At 44.0% G+C, this 20,482-nt stretch overlaps 1 long non-coding RNA gene across 1 annotated transcript; it reads left to right on the top strand.

The window, feature by feature from the left end:
* The first annotated feature begins 11,875 nt into the window (after positions 1-11,875).
* On the top strand, positions 11,876-14,148 carry LOC123328300. Its single transcript, XR_006543143.2, has 3 exons — positions 11,876-12,012; positions 12,660-12,735; positions 13,947-14,148. It is a non-coding gene; the product is annotated as an uncharacterized LOC123328300 (long non-coding RNA).
* Positions 14,149-20,482: the final 6,334 nt, after the last annotated feature.

The following is a 20,482-nucleotide window of genomic DNA, read 5'->3' as shown; positions in this document are numbered from 1 at the left end:
AAGAAGCATATTATTTGATTTGCATCCTGCATGCTCTACCCTCTGAAGGAGAAAGGGGCAGATGGCCCTAGAGAAAGAAGGAATTATTTAGTCTTCCTTCATTATCTAAACATAATTCAGGTGCAGACCAGACAACCCAGAAAAACAAATTGCCATTTCCTAACTGTGCTGGAGTCTGAAAGAGCCGGGCTCAGCCTCCTCTCATTCTACCAGCATTAGCATTGCTCTCCAGGTATTTGTAGACTGTGACTCCCAGCAAGTTACAGGAAGTAGTAGGAGGCAAGTGGAGAAGCCCCGCATCCTGGATAGAGTCACCTCCGCAGTGTGAGCAGGAGTGGAAACAGGAAGGCTGCCAGAGTTCCATGGCCCTCACTCTGACACTGGTTAGAGAAATGCTGCCAACTGCATCTGACTTCTTGTTTAGAATATTTACAGGTTGAAATAGAAGGCAGGTTGATTGGTGTATGTTTCTGGGTTTGGCAGAAAGGTACCCACGAATGTTAACTGGGAGCTCCTTTATCAACTCAGTCTATGGGTTTTGAACAGAAGGGGTCAAGCAAATTTCTGATATCTTGTCTGTTGGAAAACCCTGAGTCTGAATCTATTTGCTTCATTCATTGATGACTAAACAGAAAAAAAATAATAATAATAACATGAGCTTTATGAAAAGATTTATGTTCTTGCCATTGATAAAGAAATAAAGATTTAAGAATTACTTTTCTAAGCCGAAAGACATTAGCATAATGGTTTAAATAGAAATTGTGAATTATAAATTACCACAGATATTCAAGCAAATGCAACATTCCTTACAGGATGTGAAGAAAAGGGCAATTTCTGGTTCAAAACTGGTATACTTTTAGGGGAATGACAAGATCAAACAGAAGCAGTGGGAGGAGATGTCTGGGGTGGTGTCAGAGAGAAGGTCTTTGGCAATGAAAAAGTCAGTGACTGGGAGACAGATTTTGGGTGGCTGTTCCTCTGGAGACCTTGGGTCACCCAACATGATTGCATATGTTGGGATGGAAAGATAGCTTGTGAATCAAGGACAATGCCACCAGTGAACTAAGGGGAGATACTAAGAGGGCAGTCAACGTGGGCATCAAGGTGAGGAGAGGTGGTAGGGCTGAAAGTGGGCTTCTTAGTTTCAAAACAGAGTAGGAAGACAATGTTCTAGAATCAGCCTTTTGGAACAAGGGGGACAAGAAGTCGATTTCTGAGGCTGAAGAACATGAAGCATACAAAAACAAGCAGCCTCTTTTCAAGAGGAGAGCAAAGAAAGTGACGTCTCTGGGAGAAAGTCTGGTACTAATGAAGACCGAAAATGAAGAAAATGTTTGATGAAAATACTGAAGATATAAAGGAATTTGGTGCTTAAGGAATGGGAGCATCATTCCTTAAACAGGAAAAGAGATGGGGTTTGGGAAGCAGGGAAAAATCAGAGTTTGAGTAAGGGAGAAGTGCTGAGCTGTGTAGAAATGAATGGTCTGGTAAAAAACTTATCATAGGAAAGAGTCAGAGGAAAGTTTAGCCCAAGACCACAGCTTTGACTGATGGAGACAGTGAGTGGTGGCTCAGTGTAGGGCTTCTCACCTGAGTTTATTTCCCACTGTAGCCTATCATGGCTTCAAATATGAAGAGGAGTAGGTATAAATAGTGAACAATGAGTGTCACGGTGTTGGTTAATGGACTTTGGTTTACAAGTCACCTTGATTTCCAGGGTGGCTCAGATGGTAGAGAATTCGCCTGCAATGCAGGAGACCTGGGTTCAGTCCCTGGGTTGGGAAGTTTCCTTGGAGAAGGGAATGGCAAACCACTCCAATAATCTTGTCTGGAGAATTCCATGGACAGAGGAGCCTGGTGGGGATATAGTCCATGGGGTCGCAAAGAGTAGGACATGACTGAGTGATAAACACAAGTACACAAGTACAAGTCACAGGACCCAAATTAAATTAACTTAAGGAATTTTTAAAAATGTGTTGATTTGGCTGCATCAGGTCTTAGTTGCAGCATGTGGGATCTTCGTTGGGTCATACAGGATCTTTCACTGTGGTGCATGGACTCTAGTTGTCGCACTTGGGCTCAATAGCTGTGGCGAGCGGGCTTAGTTGGTCCGAGGCGTGTGGGATCTTAGTTCCCCAACCCGGAATTGAACCCACATCACCTGCATTGCAAGGCAGATTCTTAACCACTGGGCCACCAGGGAAGTCCCAGCTTAAGCAAATTTGACCGATGTAACGAGATCACAAGAAGAGCAAAGGATCAGCTGGGCCTGACCTGAAATCCAGATCTCTGCTTTTCTCTGCTTGCTGGCTTTCTTGACTCAAACCAGTTCCAGAAACTTGTGTGGCTGGCCGACACTGTGTGCTGGGCCCACAGCGTGTGCTAGGTCACTCAGTCATGTCCGACTCTTTGTGACCCCATGGACTGTAGCCCGCCAAGCTTCTCTGTCCATGGAATTTTCCAGGTAAGAATACTGAGTGGGCTGCCATTTCCTCCTCCAGGGGATCTTCCTGTGCCAGGGATGGGACCTGCATCTCCTGTATTGGCAGGCAGATTCTTTACCCCTGAACCACCCGGGTCTCAGAACTTGTGCCAGCAACTCCCAAGTTCACATTAGATTTACCACTTTAGAGGCTAGAGCGCTTCAAGTTCAAAAATTCCAGGCAAGAGGCTTTATTGGCTCAGTTGTCACTCGCCCATTCCTATCTGGTAAGCAATAGTGTGAGCCAAAAAGGGAGATGCAGTAGTTATTCTCTCTAGTTTGCAATAGAACATGGGGGAAACCATGCACTAGCATCAGCCAGAGGAAGCAGCAGCAGTGCCCGGCTAAGTGGACTTGAGTGCACTTGAGTGGACTTGAGCACTCTCAAGGCAAGGGAAGCAGACCAAAGGAGAAGACAAAAATAACAGAGCCTCATGCAATGGACCTACATACTCTTTAGGTGCATGAGAGATACTCCAGGTAAATCCAGAAATAGTTGCTAATTGGGAAGCAACTTTGTAGTTAGTTCCTGAGTTGCAGTTGGGACAAATTAGAAAAATACAGTTTATCATCATCAAAGTGACCTATATAAACCACAAGCTGGAATGACATCAGAGAACATATCTACAAAAGGAAAGAGTGAACAAATGAATGATTGTTGACATACACTTGTTTGATGTAAAAGACAATTTATAGGTAAGGAAAGAACACTTTCACTAAGCACCTCTCCCTTGTCATTTCCCAAACAACGTTTTTCAAATCTAAACCTTTCCTTTCATAGGTACAGAAGGGTGCCTGAAAATCAGCCAGTTTATTTAAGAGCAGAGTCTACCAAAGATATGAGCTGTGTATTCTGAATCCCTCAGCAGGTTATCTTTTTAAATAAGAAACACACTCCATGTTTCACTGAATCGAAAATACCATTGTTTGTAAGACTTGCCATTGTTTTATGTTCTGCCAAGAAATAATAAAGACTGCTGATTAAACTCTGATATCACGCTGTTTTATCACTTGAAATTTTTTGTGCTTGTTGAAAGAATTCTTTTAAACTTATTTAAACATAGGTTTTTCACCCTACATTACTCTTGTGTGTACATAAAAAGGAAAAATCTAAGCAAAATAAATTGGCCACAGTGTTCTTAAAACTTTGCACACGCAGAAGCTGGCTCTGGTAAGTTACTTCTTGAATTAGTGTTTTTTAAGAGTGTTCTTTTCCCTTCTCTCTCTCTCCCTCTCTTACACACACACACACACACACACACACATACAGAGTATCATCCTCACTGATGCAACATTTCTTTCAGAATTCTTCATTAGTATCTCTTAGATTTTCTTCCAAGCCCCTCACCTAATTTTGCTGTGCAGGGGCAGGCAATGACAGCCTCTTCACCAACTGCTTTCTGGAAGATAGAAATGTTTAAGACACATCCTGATTTCAGGGTTGTTAAAATGTGTAAAAGAGTGTTTTAGAACAACTGAAACATAGTATTCATAACGGGTTATTGCAGTAAGCCATGAGTTATAAGGGGAAGTGCCATGCTAATGTCAAGGGCAAAATTTCTGGTGACATTTAGATTCAAGACAAAGCAGTAGTAACATCATTTTAGTTGGTACAATCTTTCCAATATACTGCTGCCAAGTCTGTGACTTCTCTCCCATATTCTGATAAGACTAACCTTACTGGTGATGTCAGGGCAATTATTTTTGAATAAAGCTCATGTGACCTAAATCCTCAGAAAGGCAAGTCATGCTCTACATACCTTGCTTTGCTTCACATAATAATATGTTCTGCAGACCTTCTCATATAAGTGCTTATAACGAATTCATTCGTTGTAATATCTCCATAGTATGGATGAACCATGATTTATTTTACTAGTCACTGCCTGTGAACACCCGCTAACTTCTAGTCTTTTTATTGTGATAAATAATGCTGCAGTGGGCATCACTGAAAACATAAGAAATCATTAATAGAGATTGCACCTTTTTTTTTTTTCAATTTTTGGCTCCACTGCTCAGCGTTCAGGATTTTAATTCCCTGATCAGGGATTGAAGGTGTGCCTTCTGCACTGGAAGCTGGAATCTTAACCACTGGACCTCCAGGGAAGCACCCAAGGTTGAATTCTTTTAATTAATTTATTTTTAATTGATTGATGATTGCTTTACAATATTTGATTTCTGTCATACATCAACATGAGTTAACCATAGGTGTACGTATGTCCCCTCCCTCTTGAACGTCCCTCCCACCTCCCACCCTTTCTCACCCCTCTAGGTTGTCACAGAGCTCCAGTCCAAGGTTGCCTTTTAAGAACAGGCCCACAGGTTTGGAATAAGAAGATTTCTTTTTCATTGTATACCCTTTTGATTATTTTATTTTTACAAGATGTTTTTTATTTTAAAATTTAAGAGTAAACATTAAAAAAAGGTTTCCCTGGTTTTGTTTTGCCAGGTGGTTGGCATTCTTGCCTTGGTTTTGGAATAAATGTTGGGTTTAGGTCTCCTCACTGATGCTTCTTTGACCTGGGAAGCCTCTGGTTCTCTATTGCTTGGTTCTCTCTTGGCCTTGTTGGACTTTTCCAAAAGACAACTAGTTTCTGCAAACCCAGCTGAATGATTTCTCCCAACCCCAAGTTGGAAAGAGGCACTCTTTCTTCAAGAGACCCCCAGACTGTTTTTGCTACCAATATTGCCATTTTTTCTGCAATTCCAGACAGGAGAGGCAACCTCTGGCCTCCACTCCCCTGTCAGGCTTCTGCTGTCTGGTTTGTGAAGGAGCTTGTACCCTTCCTTTACTTCTCTTTTCAGTCTTGAAAATTAACATTCACATATCACAAATGACAGTATCATTTTTGCCCTGAAAGCTTTTCTCTGTGGCCTCAATTTTTGGAAGTAATTGCCAGTCCTTCGCAAGGCCTGGAAATATTGTGGTTTGATACCTTTTCTAACAATGAGTATGTGTTAGGAAGTGGTTAAAGAATCTGTTCTTCTGTAGGTATGGTGTATTTTAAAGCATTTTTTAAAAAGTCTCTATTAACAATTTCAAAATTCCATGATTTTGAAATGGGATCTAAACCTCCAATTTTTTTATTTTCTTTTTGGTATTCCTGCCTTAGAGTACTTGACTTTGTTTCAGACCAGAAACACTGAACTTCCAGAGATTGTATTATGATTTTTTTAAAATATATATATTTCATAAATAAGGGGGTAAGAGACAAATCTTCCAATATAATATACATAGAAACTCTCTCCTCTCATTCCCAACCATCCAGGATTAGCTGGATTTAGTGAATCACTTGCAAAGAATAGAGTATGAAAATGAAGAAACTTGGCAAACACCACCTTGTTTAAATGTTCAAGGTCGGCATCATCAGTGATGTCATGCAGACATCAGGTACCCTCTGATATGGTGTGATGAGAAGGGCGAATGACCTCAGTGGTATTCTTTCCAAAAAAAGAGCCATAATTTCTATCTGATCATAACCTCAGTCTGATCATCATATATCAGAACAAACCCAAAATGAGGAACATTCTACAAAATACCTGACCAGTATTTTTCAAAAATATCAAGGGCACAAAAGACAGGGAAAGACTAAGGAACTGTAACAGATTAGGAGACTAAGGAGACGTGACAATTCAATGCAATGTGAAACCCAAAATTGGATTCCAGAGCAGAAAGAAGACATTAATGGAAAACCTGGTGAAATCTGGGTAGAGTTAGACTATAGTTAATAGTAATGTCCCAAAGTTAGTCTCTCAATTTGACAAATGTACCTTAGTAATATGAGATAATATTAGGGGACACTGAAAATAGCTGAGGGCTATACGGGGACTCTCTGTACTATCTTTGCAACTTTTCTATAAATCTGAAGTTATTCCAAAATGTAAAATTTATATTAAAATTTTATATTTGCTTTGTCTCTTTTCTATATTGTGAACCAGTGAAGTTAGGACTTTGTTTAGCCTGATTGCTTTTTATTCAGAGCCTTCTGTGATATGATGAAGAATCTGCTCTTGTGGCTACAACACAGAGTTCTTATTTTTCCTTTCAGGGTTGTAGGGTAAGGGAGTTAGAGAAGGCAAGATTTGGAAAGAGAACAAGACTGGCACTTTACAGGAACAGATCACCTTTAATGAGGTGAGAAGGGGCTGCAGTCAGATTAGTGAGTTGCTGCACTAACCCAAGAAAAGAGTAAGTATATATAGGAATATATGTGGAAATCTACTGTCTTAAGGGGGCCTGTTCTTTTCCAAGGTTGTTCAGAGTAGTTATCTCTTATGTGGCTGGGGCAAGGAATTCTGATCAGCCAGAGGCTGGACTGGCTGGGAGCTGGGCAAATCAACCTTAATGTCCATTTTTTTTCTTCAGGTGAGAGAGTTCTTTGTTTTGCATAGAATGGTGGGGAGGACCCCGAGGGGAGTTTTAACTCCATGCTATTTTGAGCTGTGTAACTTTCCTTCAAGTGTGATAATCAGAAACACTGGTGAAAAGATGACATCAACAGCCAGGGCAAGTGTGAAGGAGTGTGTGTTTCCTGGAAGACCACCGTATTTGGTCTTCCTGGCACCTCGGGTACCACCATCACTGCAGGTGCTGCTTTCTAAGGTGCTGTTGAAGGGGTGACTCTGAGATCTCCAGCTGCTGTCATCTTTCCCAATGTAAGGGAGACAGCAGGAGCATCTTCCTCAATGGCATTCTTAGATTCCATCTTTAATAGCAGTGTCTTTCAGAACAATTATGCTAGTTGTTTGAACACCATTAAAATGATAAAGAAACTGTAAACCACAGAGAATCAATAACTTCTTTCAAAGAGTTTCAACCCACACAAGAGACAGGGAAACGCAAACAAATATTATCACTGGGCCAAACTTCCTGACCCACAGCTTAAAGACTTGCCTACATCTCCAGCTAAGGGAGATTTTGCCTGGTTTCTGAGTAGATGAGAAGACTCCTTCTCTTCCCTCCACCCTGCAAAGAATGAAGGAGCTTGAATGAAAGAGTTGTTTTCTTCCTAAATTCATATGTTGAAGCCCCAACCCCTCATGTGACTATACTGGAGATGGGGCCCTTCAAGAGGTGGTTTTTGTTAGAGATCATAAGGGTGGAGCCCTGATCTGATAGAACTAGTGTCCTTATAAGAACAGGAAGAGAACCAGAGCTCTCTCCACCATGTGACGACACAGTGAGAAGGCAGCTGTCTGTAAGCCAGGAAGAGAGGCCTCACCAGAACCCAACCCAGCCAGACCTTTATCTGGGACTTCCCAGGCTCCACATCCATGAGCAATAAGTTTTGTTGGTCAAACCACCCAATCTGTGGTATTTTGTTATGGAAGCCTGAGAAGACTGGTATAGAGCTTTTTCTCCATTATGCTTTTCCTCTTCTTCCCTGATAGCTCTGTTGGTAAAGAATCTGCCTGCAATGCAGGCGACCCCAGTTTGACTCTTGGGTTGGGAAGATCCCTTGGAGAAGGGAAAGGCTTCCCACTCCAGTATTCTGGCCTGGAGAATTCCATGGACTGTATAGTCCATGGGGTCACAAAGAGTCAGACACAACTGAACAACTTTTATTTTCACTTTTCTTTTCACCAAAAGGGAAGAATATTACAGGCAAAACTCAGAATAAGGTAGTTATAAACAAAGAGACTTCTAGCACTTTTATCCAACAGTGACTACTGAGGAAAGGACAAGAATGGTAGAGAATACATCACCTTTCCTGGGCTCAACTCACACTCCTAGGCACAAGGCAAAGCTTAGTGGCAGGAACACTATTTTATTACTGCTCCTATTACTACTGCTACTATTGCTACTACTCCTATTGCTGCTGCTGCTGCTACTACTTCAGTCAGTTCAGTCGCTCAGTCGTGTCTGACTCTTTGAGACCCCATGGACTGCAGCACGCCAGGCTTCCCTGTCCATCACCAACTCCCGGAGTGTACTCAAACTCATGTCCATTGAGTTGGTGATGCCATCCAACCATCTCATCCTCTGTCCTCCCCTTCTTCTCCCGCCTTCAATCTTTCCCAGCATCAGGGTCTTTTCAGATGAGTCAGCTCTTCACAACAGGTGGCCAGAGTATTGGAGTTTCACTTCAGCATCAGGCCTTCCAATGAATATCCAGACTGATTTCCTTTAGGGTGGACTGGTTGGATCTCCTTGCAGTTTAAGGGACTCTCGAGTCTTCTCCAGCACCACAATTCAAAAGCATCGATTCTTCGGCGCTCAGCTTTCTTTATAGTCCAACTCTCACATCCATACATGATCACTGGAAAAACCACAGCTTTGGCTAGATGGACATTTGCTGGCTACTACTGCTGCTGCTGCTCCTAGTAGTATAGCACTACTACTACAACAATAATAATAATAATAAAGACTTGTCTCTGGAATTTTCCCCACTTTTTTTTAACCCTACTAATCTACTAACCTGGTGGGTCTTCTTGGGTCCTTTAAAAGCATCTAAAAGTGAACTATTACAGTTTCCCTCTGCTTTCTCCTCCTGTAGAGGTGTCTGAAAGCTCTTGGGGGGAACTGCATGAGGTAATGGATGCAAAAGTGTTTTCTAAAATACAAAGCATTCCACCCGTGCAAGCCATTATTGGAAGAAGCAGAAGGATGAATTTAAATCGCAAGATCCCCTGAAATACGTGTGCAAGGTGGCGCCGTTTAGATCGTCGTCCTCCTCGTGAATTTACAGACCATTTAGCAATTTCTCCAAGTGCTCACACCCGTTCCCTCGGTGACATCCTTGCCCTGTGCTGGGGAGAGCCGTCTCTCCCAAGGCTGGCCCGTTGGACAGCAGCAGCGCCTGCAGAGGAAGGGGCTTGGTTGCTAGGAGACCAGCAAACGTGGGCAGCCAGCTCCCAAGCAGGTTAGAATTCGGCAAAGGATTTTAAAAGCCTATTTCCTTCTGCTTCTGCTAGAATTGAAATTCTTTTCGGGGTCCGGCCACCAGTGATACAATCTGCTTACACTGCTGGTATTGAGAGGCCCTTGAAAGGAAATTATTTGGTCATATCTTGTGTCTCCCTCCCACAGTGCCTAGAAAGGCAGGCACTTTAAATAAAAGGGGGATGGAGGCTGGGCGTTGGGGAGGGGGAGGCAAGAGTTGATGGAGTCCACAGCAGAAGCAGAGAAGTGACTGCAAGAATTAACCCAAGCACATCTGATCAAGACCCTTAGACCTGAAAGAGGAAATAATTGTGCTCAAGCTAAGTTAAATTACAGTGCACCTTCCATTGCTTCTAAGTACATGCAGGCCAGAGGCAACATAGCACTGAAAGCGTTTTTCAAGTCCATGAGGGGGGTGTCAAGCAGGTCCTTTTTTATGGAGTTTATCTTCACAGAAACAGGCTGACATGTGCTTCAGGGCTAATTGGGTGAGGTTGACACTGTATTTAAGTTTTCCCTTTGAATATTATGAAAAGACTGTGATTTTCAAATAAGAGTTGTTTGTTTGGTTTGATTTTCCCGAAGTGTCCAGCACACCCAAGAAATCAAGTGTTTTTTCGAACCCTGGGAGCCTTCAACAAGATATAGGGGTGCTTACAACTGTCTAGAACAGAATATTGAACTCAGGAGGAATCAACTGGAAAAACAGTGGAATAATAAGTGCATTTAGACTCACTTATGGGCTGAAGCTTCACCATCTTTGTGCCTTGTTACTGCTGGAGCATTGAGAGCAGAGTGGCAGTGCTGATTCATCAGCAAGAAAGTAGCTCCAGGTCGTATGAAAATAAACCATCTCTGAAGAGGTTCCAGTGCCCTCCGCAGACATGCTTTATTCGGTTAAAGCGTAATGTCTAATGACAAAACACAAGAACAATTTCGGCATTTACTGGGACATGCTGGCTTCCAGCCTGCTTTTACAGGCAGTTGGGGTGGGGTAGAGGGACTCCAGCAGGGCACAGTAATTGGGTGAGAAAAGAAAGATTCAGGAAAATCGAGCACATGCATAGGACAGTGCCTGTTTAATGGAGGTGAAGATGAGGGCAGATCTGAAATCTGAGAACAGTGTACATCAAAAAAGACTGCAAACCCCTTACTGGCTAATAGTAGGAGGTGTGAGAAACACAAGAGTCATCAGATGTGGACACTGCAGCAAGGTGGGAAGGTGAAATACCATGATACTATGCAATAAATGAGAAATAGCTGAACCTCGTGTATGTTTCTACATCAAACTCACTGAATGAAAGGGCTAAGCACTAGACCAGTTCCCCCTAATGTCACCATTGTAAAAAGTGAGTACTTTGTATATGGAGACTCTTTGAATGAGCAGGACGATCATGGGCTTTGAGGTCACACAGACCTAGGTTCATATCCAGTTCTGCCATCTACTACTGTGGAACCTTGGACAAGATATTTAATCTTTTTAAAATTAATTTTTATTGAGGTATAGTTTCTTTACAATGTTGTGTGATTTTCAACCATACAGCAAAATGAATCAGCCATGCATACATATATCCCCTTCCTTTTGTATTTTCTACCCACTCAGGTCACCACAGCACATTATGTACAGTATGTTCTCATTAGTTATCTGTTTGTATATAGTACTAATAGAGTATATGTGTCAATCCAAGATATTTAATCTTCTGAGTCTCAGTTTTCCCATCTTTACCACAAGGGAGATGCTGCCTTCCTCCAGGGCAACAGTTTTTGGTGAAAGCCCAGTTGCCCCTGTCTTATGATTCTCTGTGTTCCCATTGCAGGTTCAAACACCTGGGAGAAAGGGTCTGACTGGGGATTGCGAGGGAAGGGGGAGGTCCCCTTGATCTGTAGCTTTCCTGGAATCACATAGTTGGAAGGAGGGACATTTATCCGAAAAGAAAGAAGCCTGGCAGACAAAAACATAGTCCAAACTTAAACAAGGTAAAAGGAATCTTCGAACACTTCAGTTCAAAGGCCAGGTGATAAAGCACTTCTTAGAAGTTTATGGTAAAGTGGTGTTAGCTTCATAACTACAAAGAAACATCCCTCTAGGATTTGGATTGCTCTGACAGCACTGGCCACATCTAACAGGAGATGCAGGGATTTGCCAGTAGGCAGTTCTCCAGGTTTTCTCATAGATAGCCTGAAGACCTGAATACCTTCATCACCCCTAGGTCCCGAAGGGCAAGCTTAATGCATTATACTGGGCAGTGGAATCCACAGAGTCAAGTGTTTCTGGGAGATGTTTTCTCCCGCTTCCTCCATGAATGAACATGATTCTGCACACCTGGTTGCTCCCCTCAAAGATTCAGCTTTGGGAACACTGGGTCCCTTTACCAGATGGATGAGTAAGAGCAGGTATCAGCGTTCAGCAAATGCTGCATTTAGGCCTGGTGAACAGGTGGAACCTCAGCTCACTGATTGTTGTTTTTTCCATTCAAATAGCACCAGAACTTAGCAGGAGCAGCTGAGTTTAGGCCAGAAGGGACCCTCAGGCTGGGTCTGCAGTAAGGCTCTAATTGAAAACCAAAGAAGGGGGCACTCCCTTGACTTTCTGCTCCCTGGGGGGCAGTCTGTATGTCCTGGGTCATCCTGGCATGAGAAGAGGAGCAGGGTAAGATGGCCCCCAGGAGGAAGGCAGCTGCCTGCCCAGGTGTGGGTTACTATGGCAGAAGTCCAGTCTTTTCTGGCTCAAGCGTCTCAATTTAGGCATGACCTAGCCACCTGGTCCATGGCTCAAGGTGCTTCTGGGAAGAGTCTCATTTGTTCCTCAATCTCCCCCTCTCCAGCATGGGCCTGAATAGCTCTTGCCATGCCTAAGGGGGCAGACTGCCAAATAAACTATTTGTGCTTATGTGTCTAGCTGCTCGTGAGGATGACTCACTTCTTACCCTCCCCGCAGCAGGTAAAAACCCAAAAAGCCCCCTGTGATGGTTAATTTTATATGTCAACTTGACTGGCCATGGAGTACCCAGTGTTAATATTAATTCTGAGTGTGTCTGTGAGGGTGTTTCTGGATGGGATTAGCCTTTGAATCAATGGAATCAGTAATAACCCTCTCCAATGTGGGTGGGCATCATCCAATTCATTGAATGAAAAGCAGAGGAAGGAGGAATTTGTTCTCTTTTTTTCCTGCCTCACTGCTTGAGCTGAGACATCTCATCTCATCTTCTCCTGCCTATGGACTAGGATTTACATCATTGGCTACCTTGGTTTTCAGGCCTTTTGACTTAGACTGTGTTACACCACTCACGTTCCCAGGTCTCCAGCTTGAAGATGACAGAGCATGGCACTTCTCAGCCTCCGTAATCTTATATGCCAATTTCTTATTGTAGATGTGAGTATATACATTCTGTTCCTCCGGAGAACCCTGACTAATAGAGCCATTCTCTCAATTACCCTGAGAATTGCAGAGTATATAGGGTGATAAATCTTTCAGCCATGTCAGAAGCTTCAGCACTATGTTCCCCCAAAGCCAAAACCTTGACCCTGACCTACCAAGTCCATCACACCTTTGTGTCCAAGGTATTATGTGCAGGTCTGTGTCCACATCCTAAAAGGATCAGAAGGGGCTGCCTCAGGGGAGCAGACTGGTGGAGGAGTACTGGAGGCCAAGTCAGTGTGACCCGGAAAGCAAGACGAGAGAGATCTGAAAGCAATAGTGAGGAAGTTGTACCGAGGTTAGAAGCCAAGAGAACTAAGTGATTTGTGGGATGCGTTAGTGAAAGATGAATCTAGGGGTAGTAACCAAGAAACTAGAGAGAGAGGCATTTTGCCAGAGGAGGGGTGTGTGTGTTTGTGTAGAAGAGTCAAACCAGGTACAGAAACTGGCTTCAGACTGGAGAGGGCCTAGGTGAGGTCGGGTGGGGAGGACACAATCCTGGGTTTCGGATCCCAGAGGCTGAGGCCTGGGCTGGTGGGGAGGGAGGAGGAAGCACCTAATGTGTTGCCAGCAGCTGGCAGCCTCATGTATTCTCAGCCTGTGCTACCAGAGTCTCAGAACACCTGCCACACCTGAAGTTACCTTTCAAGGAAAGTGGCCCAAACCGGTTCTTTCCTGTGGCAGTTGCTATTGCTTATGCCATGTTTTGAGTGAAACCAATTCATTACCCTCACTGTAACTGGCTTCACCAGACACTGATGCCAAGCCAAAGGCACCCTCCCATGAACTGGACATGGTAACTGCCTCCAATGACACTTCATATGGGAAGGTGCAAACCCACCTGTTAGAGGCTGTGTTCCTCCTCCAAATCTGTATGTTGAAGCCTTAACCCCCAGGGCCTTAGAATGTGGCTGCACTTGGAGACAGATCCTTTAAAGAGGTGATTACATTAAAATGAGGCCCTGGGACTTCCCTGGTGGTCCAGTGGCTAATTTTCTGCACTCCCAATGCAGGGGCCTGAGTTCAATCCCTGGTCAGGGAACCAAATCCCACATGCCACAACTAAGACCCAGTGCAGCCAAATAAACTCTTTTTTTAAGTAATGAGGGAAGAAAATGAGGTCATTAGAGTGGGCCTTAATCCAATCTGACTCGTGTTCTTCTAAGGAGAGAAAATTAGGATAAGCACAGACACCATGGGCGTGCACAGAGGATGAAAGAGCATGTGAGGACAGCAAAAGGCAGCTGTCTGCAAGCCAGGAAGGGAGGCTTCAGAAGAAACCAGGCCTGAGGACACCTCGATCTTCAACTGCCAGCCTCCAGAACGCTGTGGAAACACATTCCTGCTGTGAAAGCCATCCAGTCTGTGGTCATTTGTTATGGCAGCCCTTATAGGTTAATACCCAACTCACTTCTCCCTTTGGGAGAAACTAAGAGCAAGGTGTGGACCAGTCACGGTGCAACTGAGAGCACTGGAGCAGAGACAATCCAGCCGAGAAGACACTTATGATCCCACAATCTGAACTCTGCTGGCAGTCAATCCTCACCCACAAGGGTCTTTTGCTTGAAACATTATGGAGCCCAGTTAATGCACAGGAAGCTGTTGAAGGGCAGGACCAAGAATGCAGGTGATGGGCTTAGTGTGAGCACCGAGGCTGGGTGGAACTGGGTGGTGCAGAGTTGGGCTGGGCCAGAAAGAAGCTCACAAAGTCCCAGGCCCTGACCTGGAACAGCAAGTACTCTAGAAAAGAAAAGCAAGAGATGGTAAAAGACTGAAAATGTGTGTTCATGTTTATAAGAAACAGTAGTTGTGAATGAGGCTCTAACTAGACTTACAGACTGCTGCTGCTTAGTCGCTTCAGTTGCGTCCAACTCTGTGTGACCCTATGGGCTGCAGCCTGCCAGGCTCCTCTGTCCATGGGATTCTCTAGGAAAGATTTCCAGAGTGGATTGCTATGCCCTCCTCCAAGGGATCTTCCCGACCCAGGAATCAAATTCAGGTCTCCTGCATTGCAGGCAGATACTTTACACTGAGCCACCAGGAAAGCCCAGACCTACAGACTGAGTAAGCAGTTGTGTCCCAAATTAGCTCTGAGCCAGCATCAGGATCCAGAGAGAGTGGATGTTAGAATCTTGTGGCCCTGGGAGAGTTGCTGAGGGTGGAAATTCTATATCCAATGAAAGTGGATCACTCCTGGTACGGACAGGATTTTCCCTGGTGTGGTTGTAGATTTTGACTCCTAAGGCTGAATGGAACCTATTTGCTTCCCCTGTCTTCTCACAGAAAAAAATGAGACTTCTTGGACTTCCTTGGTGGTCCAGTGGTTAAAAATCCACCTGCCAATGTAGGGAACACAGGTTTGGTCCCTGGCCCAGGAAGATCCCATATGCCATGGGGCAAATAAGCCCGTGTGCCACGACTACTGAGCTCTTGCTCACAACAAGAGAAGCCACTGCAATGAGAAGCCTGAACACAGCAAGGAAGAGTAGCCCCTGCTCACCGCATCTAGAGAAAGCCCTAGTGCAGCTGTGAAAATCCAACACAAAAAATAAATTAATTAAAATTTTTTAAAATTAGATTTCTTTTAATAATTGACTCATAATACAGTTAAGCCAAGCTCTTTTGTACTCTTATTTTCCCCTCTTTCTTGCAATATTGTTTATAAGCATATTTTAAAACTGAGTGGGGACACAGCGTTATTTTGTTACTCCACAAAACTGGATTTTTCTGGAGAGACGGGCATCAGGGAAAGGGAGATAAACTCCCTTAAAGTTGCCCTTTCAAATGAATTCTGGCAACTGTATAAAGAAGTTTAAGAGCGTGCTGAGCATGGTGGATGGTCAGGCAGGGTGCAGAAAAGGCTGCTGCGTCCTGCAAGAGCCTATGCGTGGTCTACGGTTGTGCTTTATCTGCTTTGCTTTGCTTGCTTTGCTCCATGGGAGGCGGGACCAGTGTGAGGAAAGGCAGAAGGTATGGGGAAGGGCTCACTGGACTGGACACATGGAATCAAGACCATCTCCACTGCTTGCCATGCAGTTTGTCCCTCCCCTTCTCTCATCCCTTGAGGGGCATGCTGGTGCTCAGGGGTGGGGAAAGTGAAAGAGTGAAGCTGGTTTGGGGACTCCCCTGCTGGTTCACTGGCTAAGACTCCACACTCCCAATGCCAGGGGCCCGGGGTTCCATCCCTGGTCAGTGAACTAGAGCCCACATGCTGCAACGAAGAGTTCACGTGTCTAGATTACCATATGTAAAACAGAGAGCCCGTGGGAAATTGCTGTATGATGCAGGGAGCTCAAGCTGGTGCTCTGTGACAACCTAGAGAGGTGGGACGGGGTGGGAGGGAAAGGTTCAAGAGGGAGGAGACATATGTATACCTATGGCTGATTCATGTTGATGTGTGGCAGAAACCAACACAGTTTCGTAAAGCAATTATCCTCCAATTAAAAATAAGTTTAAAAGAAAGAGAGTCCACATGTCACAACTAAAGATGCCCATGTGCAGGAAAGACGATCCCAAGTGCTGCAACTAAGACCCAGTGTAGCTAAATAAATGTTTTTAAAAAGTGAAGCTGGTTTGTAATGGACAACAGAATCTTTAGTTTTACTGGGGCCCCAGAAGGGCACAGAACTCCGGCCAACAGCTAAATTTACTTTTGTGCAGTCCTCCCAGAAAAACAGCAATCCTATAGACCAGAGGCATCAAGTAGGCAATAGATCTTACACAAGTTGGGCGGTGGTGGGCCAGCACCAGAGGACCCTTCAAGGCATGGCGAGAGAGAACCTGGCGGGAACAGAGTCCTCCGCGGACTTGAGGGGTGTGTGACCTTGAATTTCTTGACAAATTTCCTAAGATCATCTCCCGAGGGCCTTCCCTGGGGAGGAACACAGATATGATCCTCCTTGTTCATGGCAATTCCCAAAGGGTTGTTTGTAGGAAGAAAACAACTTTAAATATGGAATTAGGCTTCATAGCAGAATAGAAATATACAATAAGGAAGCATTAACTCTCAGTTTGGATTAGTCTAGTCATTTCCTCCGCTTACAGATAGATAGGTAGGTCGACAGGATGATCTCCTGAGAATTCTCTCAGATCTCTGATACTGTATTTCCTCTGGGTTAGGTAATATTCCAGTTGTACTAGAATTTATGACAAAGGAAATGAGTGACAAGTACCTTTTTATTATGTCTTCTGCATAAACACCCACATTATGTATGCAGGCTGTATCATAAATCTGCTTGCTTACACATTTATTTCACACTCCAATGCAACACTGTGACCATGCATTTTGAAAACTACCTAAATAAAGATAGTGTTTAAAGCTTGCATGTATTTCTGTGTAGCCATGGAAGCATGACCTCTTTGAAAACACCCGTTCCTTTGGCAGCGATTCATTTGAGGGGCTCCCAATGGGCTGCACATGTGTCACAGGGGTAGGTGGAAGGCTAAGCGTGGGGCTGTTTGAATCAGAGTTTGTTGGAGGAGTGTTGGGAAGCTGCAGTGCCCTGGGAGCAGTATCAAACTCCAGAAGGCAGCCGGGAACACATCACACGCGGGCACCAGAGCCAGGTGACTCAGAGCCCATCTGCCCAAATGCTGCCCCAGCTGCGCTGTCACCTGTAGGAGAAGCAGATTTTGTGTCTGAGGGACATGGCTGAAAGTACCCTGTCCATTTGTCCTGAACTTCCAAAGAGCATATAAAGCACACAGGAAACTAGAAAGAGGCGACAGGCACAGAAATTGGCAAGCATTCAAAAACAGCAAAACAGAAGGCCTTGGGTAAAGGAAGGGAGTGGAAGAAATCCACTACAAAGAAATCAGAAGTTAGGTAAAAAGAGTCAGGTGTAAGGACTTCCTTGGTGGTCCAGTGGCTGAAACTTTGTATTCCCAATGCAGGGGAACAGATTCAATCACTGGTCAGGGATTTAGATCCCATATGCCACTACTAAAGATTCATATGCCTTAACAAAGATTGAAGATCCCATGTGACACAACTAAGATCCAGTGCAGCTAAATAAATAAACTAAAAAAGAAAAGAAAAGAGTCAGGTGTGTACAAATCCATAGGGCAGAGAAGAAAGACAAAGTGATTCCAGGCAGGATGATATAGTACCAAGGGCCCTAGAATTGTAGCAAAAGGGCTTATCTTCTGTTCTCCAATCTTTGTCTCTTTCATCTTGGGAAAGTTGTTTGATCTCTTCTCATCACCAACTTTTTGGCTGTAAAAAGAAGAGAGGGAAGGGGAAAAAGCAACCAACCCTAAGCACTTGCCATGAGCAAACACTTTACATACACACTTCACTTAAAGTCAACCTCACGTGGGGCATATGATTATTCCCATTTTACAGATGAGGACTTTGAGCCTTAAAGGAAAAGGCAACTTTTCCAAGGAAGCTTATAGAGATTAAATGATCTCCTCAAGTTCCCATGGCTAGTATGTTGCTCCTGAGAATTTGAACCCTGATTACCCAGCCGAGCTCTGGGCTCTCACCCCTGTAAAACAACCTCCTCTCCCTATATCAAACAAAATGAGGGTTTAAAGAGCATGGTGTATGTGAAGGCTTTTTGACAATTGTGAAAAGCTCAGCAGATGTAAGGAATTCTTATTATTTAAAGTCAAATCTCTCCAGACAAGCCCACAGTGAGATAGTGGAAAAATGTGGTTCAAAGAAATTCTCTCACTTGCCAAGTCAATGACACTCCTTCCCAGATCACACCAACAGTAATAAAGTGAGTTAATGACTGAATCAAGCTTTTAAGGGTGGGTTGGGCTAGATGACCTCTAAGGTCCTGCCAAGTCAGTATTTCTGAGAATCAGGAATTTTATCAAAGCAATACGCATGGAGCTCTGTGCTGAATCTGACCTCCGAGAAAACTGAGAAGTCAGCAAAATGTTTCCCTTTTTGTCTCTATTTTCATTTCTTTGTTCTTTCCCCTCACTTTCAAGCCTCTTGCCAGGCAGTCATCACTCTCAAGGCTATCTGTAGGTTTTCTGTGCCACAGAGGAAAGGGATTTGATAAATGAATTCAGACGGAGCCAGGGAAAGGTCACATTTGACTCTTCGCTCCTGAACTGTGGGCTGTGTGATCTGGCAGTTTGTCATTTAACCTGTCTGGACCCCAGATTCCTCATCAGTAAGCTGAGAAAACCTACTCTTAGGGATTGTTGTAGGAATTAACCAATGTGACGTGTGAAGTGCCTGGAACGCAGCTTGAACCATTTCAGTGTTAGTTCCCTTCAGTCTTCCGGATATGGTGACTGTTAGCAGAGTGTGATAACCTCCTCCAAGGGGTATCTGCATATTTTAAAAAAAATGATACCTAGAGAAGGCAATTCAGCACAGTCCCAAGTGGATTTCTTTTTTTTTTTCCTGCAGAGAGACATCTGGGTAGAAGAGATAAGTTAGGGTAGAGAGAGGGGAGTATGGGTGGATGGGACTTCCCTGGTTTCTTCCAGTTGATTCCATAACACATGCCATTTTGCAGCATTGTACTTGTAATGCAAACCTACCTGCAACAATGTGAGAATAATTCCTTATTCGATTTGATTACATTTCAATGACCAAAACTACTTTTTCTTATACTGCTGCTGCTGCTACTGCTGCTAAGTCACTTCAGTCGTGTCCGACTCTATGCAACCCCATAGACGGCAGCCCACCAGGCTCCCCCATCCCTGGGATTCTCCAGGCAAGAACACTGGAGTGGGTTGCCATTTCCTTCTCCAACTCATGAAAGTGAAAAGTGAAAGTGAAGTCGCCCAGTCGTGTCCAACTCTTAGCGACCCCATGGACTGCAGCCTACCAGACTCCTCCATCCATGGGATTTTCCAGGCAAGAGTACTGGAGTGGGGTGCCATTGCCTTCTCCTTTTCTTATACTAGAAATGTTTAAAGAATGGTTGTTGCATGTGGACAATCAGGTAAACCTGAAAAAAAAAGTTGGCCATTTACATAAAGAAATTCTTCCATGGGGGACTTCTCTGGTGGTCCAGTGGTTAAGAATCCACTTTCCAATGCAGGGGACACAGGTTCGATCCCCGGTCAGAGAACTAAGATCCTACATGCCATGGGGCAGCAAAGCCTGTGAGCCGCAACGACTGAGCCCACACCCCTCAAGTAGAGAGCCAACGTGCCACTGACTACACACCAAACTATTAATGCAAACTACAGAGCCCATGTGCTCTGGAGCCCGTGTGCAACTAAGACCTGGTACAGCTAAAAATTAATAAATAAATATTAAAAAGAAGTCCTTCTAGGGATGCAGAAGTTTTTGATCCAGGAATGGACCATCCATGGTTTAAACAAATTACCGAAGTGTTTAACAAACACTTCATCTGGGCAGAGGAGAAGTCTGGAGATGCATACTTCTCAGCCCTTCCTTCCAGGAGGGTACCACGCAAAAAGAAATTTACAGTCTGACTGTGGAAGCCTGGATTTCTTTGGATTCGAGTCATCTTTTATGTCCTCTATTTACTTTTAGTAAGCTAGTGCTGTTAAAGAAACTGAGACTCTCTTCTCACAGCTGTAAAGTACAGGGATTCGCCTGTATTTTGTTTGCTGCTGTATTTCCGGTGTCTGTAACAGGGCCAGGCAATAAACATTTGTGAAACAAATGAATTGTGAAGGTGATACTTACAAGAAGCCATTCCTCAAATCCACAATAGAGTTGAATTTTAGCAGCCAGTTGGTTAACACGTTCTTAGGAATA

Source organism: Bubalus bubalis, chromosome 11 (genome assembly GCF_019923935.1).
Source record: "Bubalus bubalis isolate 160015118507 breed Murrah chromosome 11, NDDB_SH_1, whole genome shotgun sequence".
Lineage (NCBI taxonomy): Eukaryota > Metazoa > Chordata > Mammalia > Artiodactyla > Bovidae > Bubalus > Bubalus bubalis.
The sequence above is the reverse complement of the archived record's forward strand: the minus strand, read 5'-3'. Positions and strand labels throughout refer to the sequence as shown.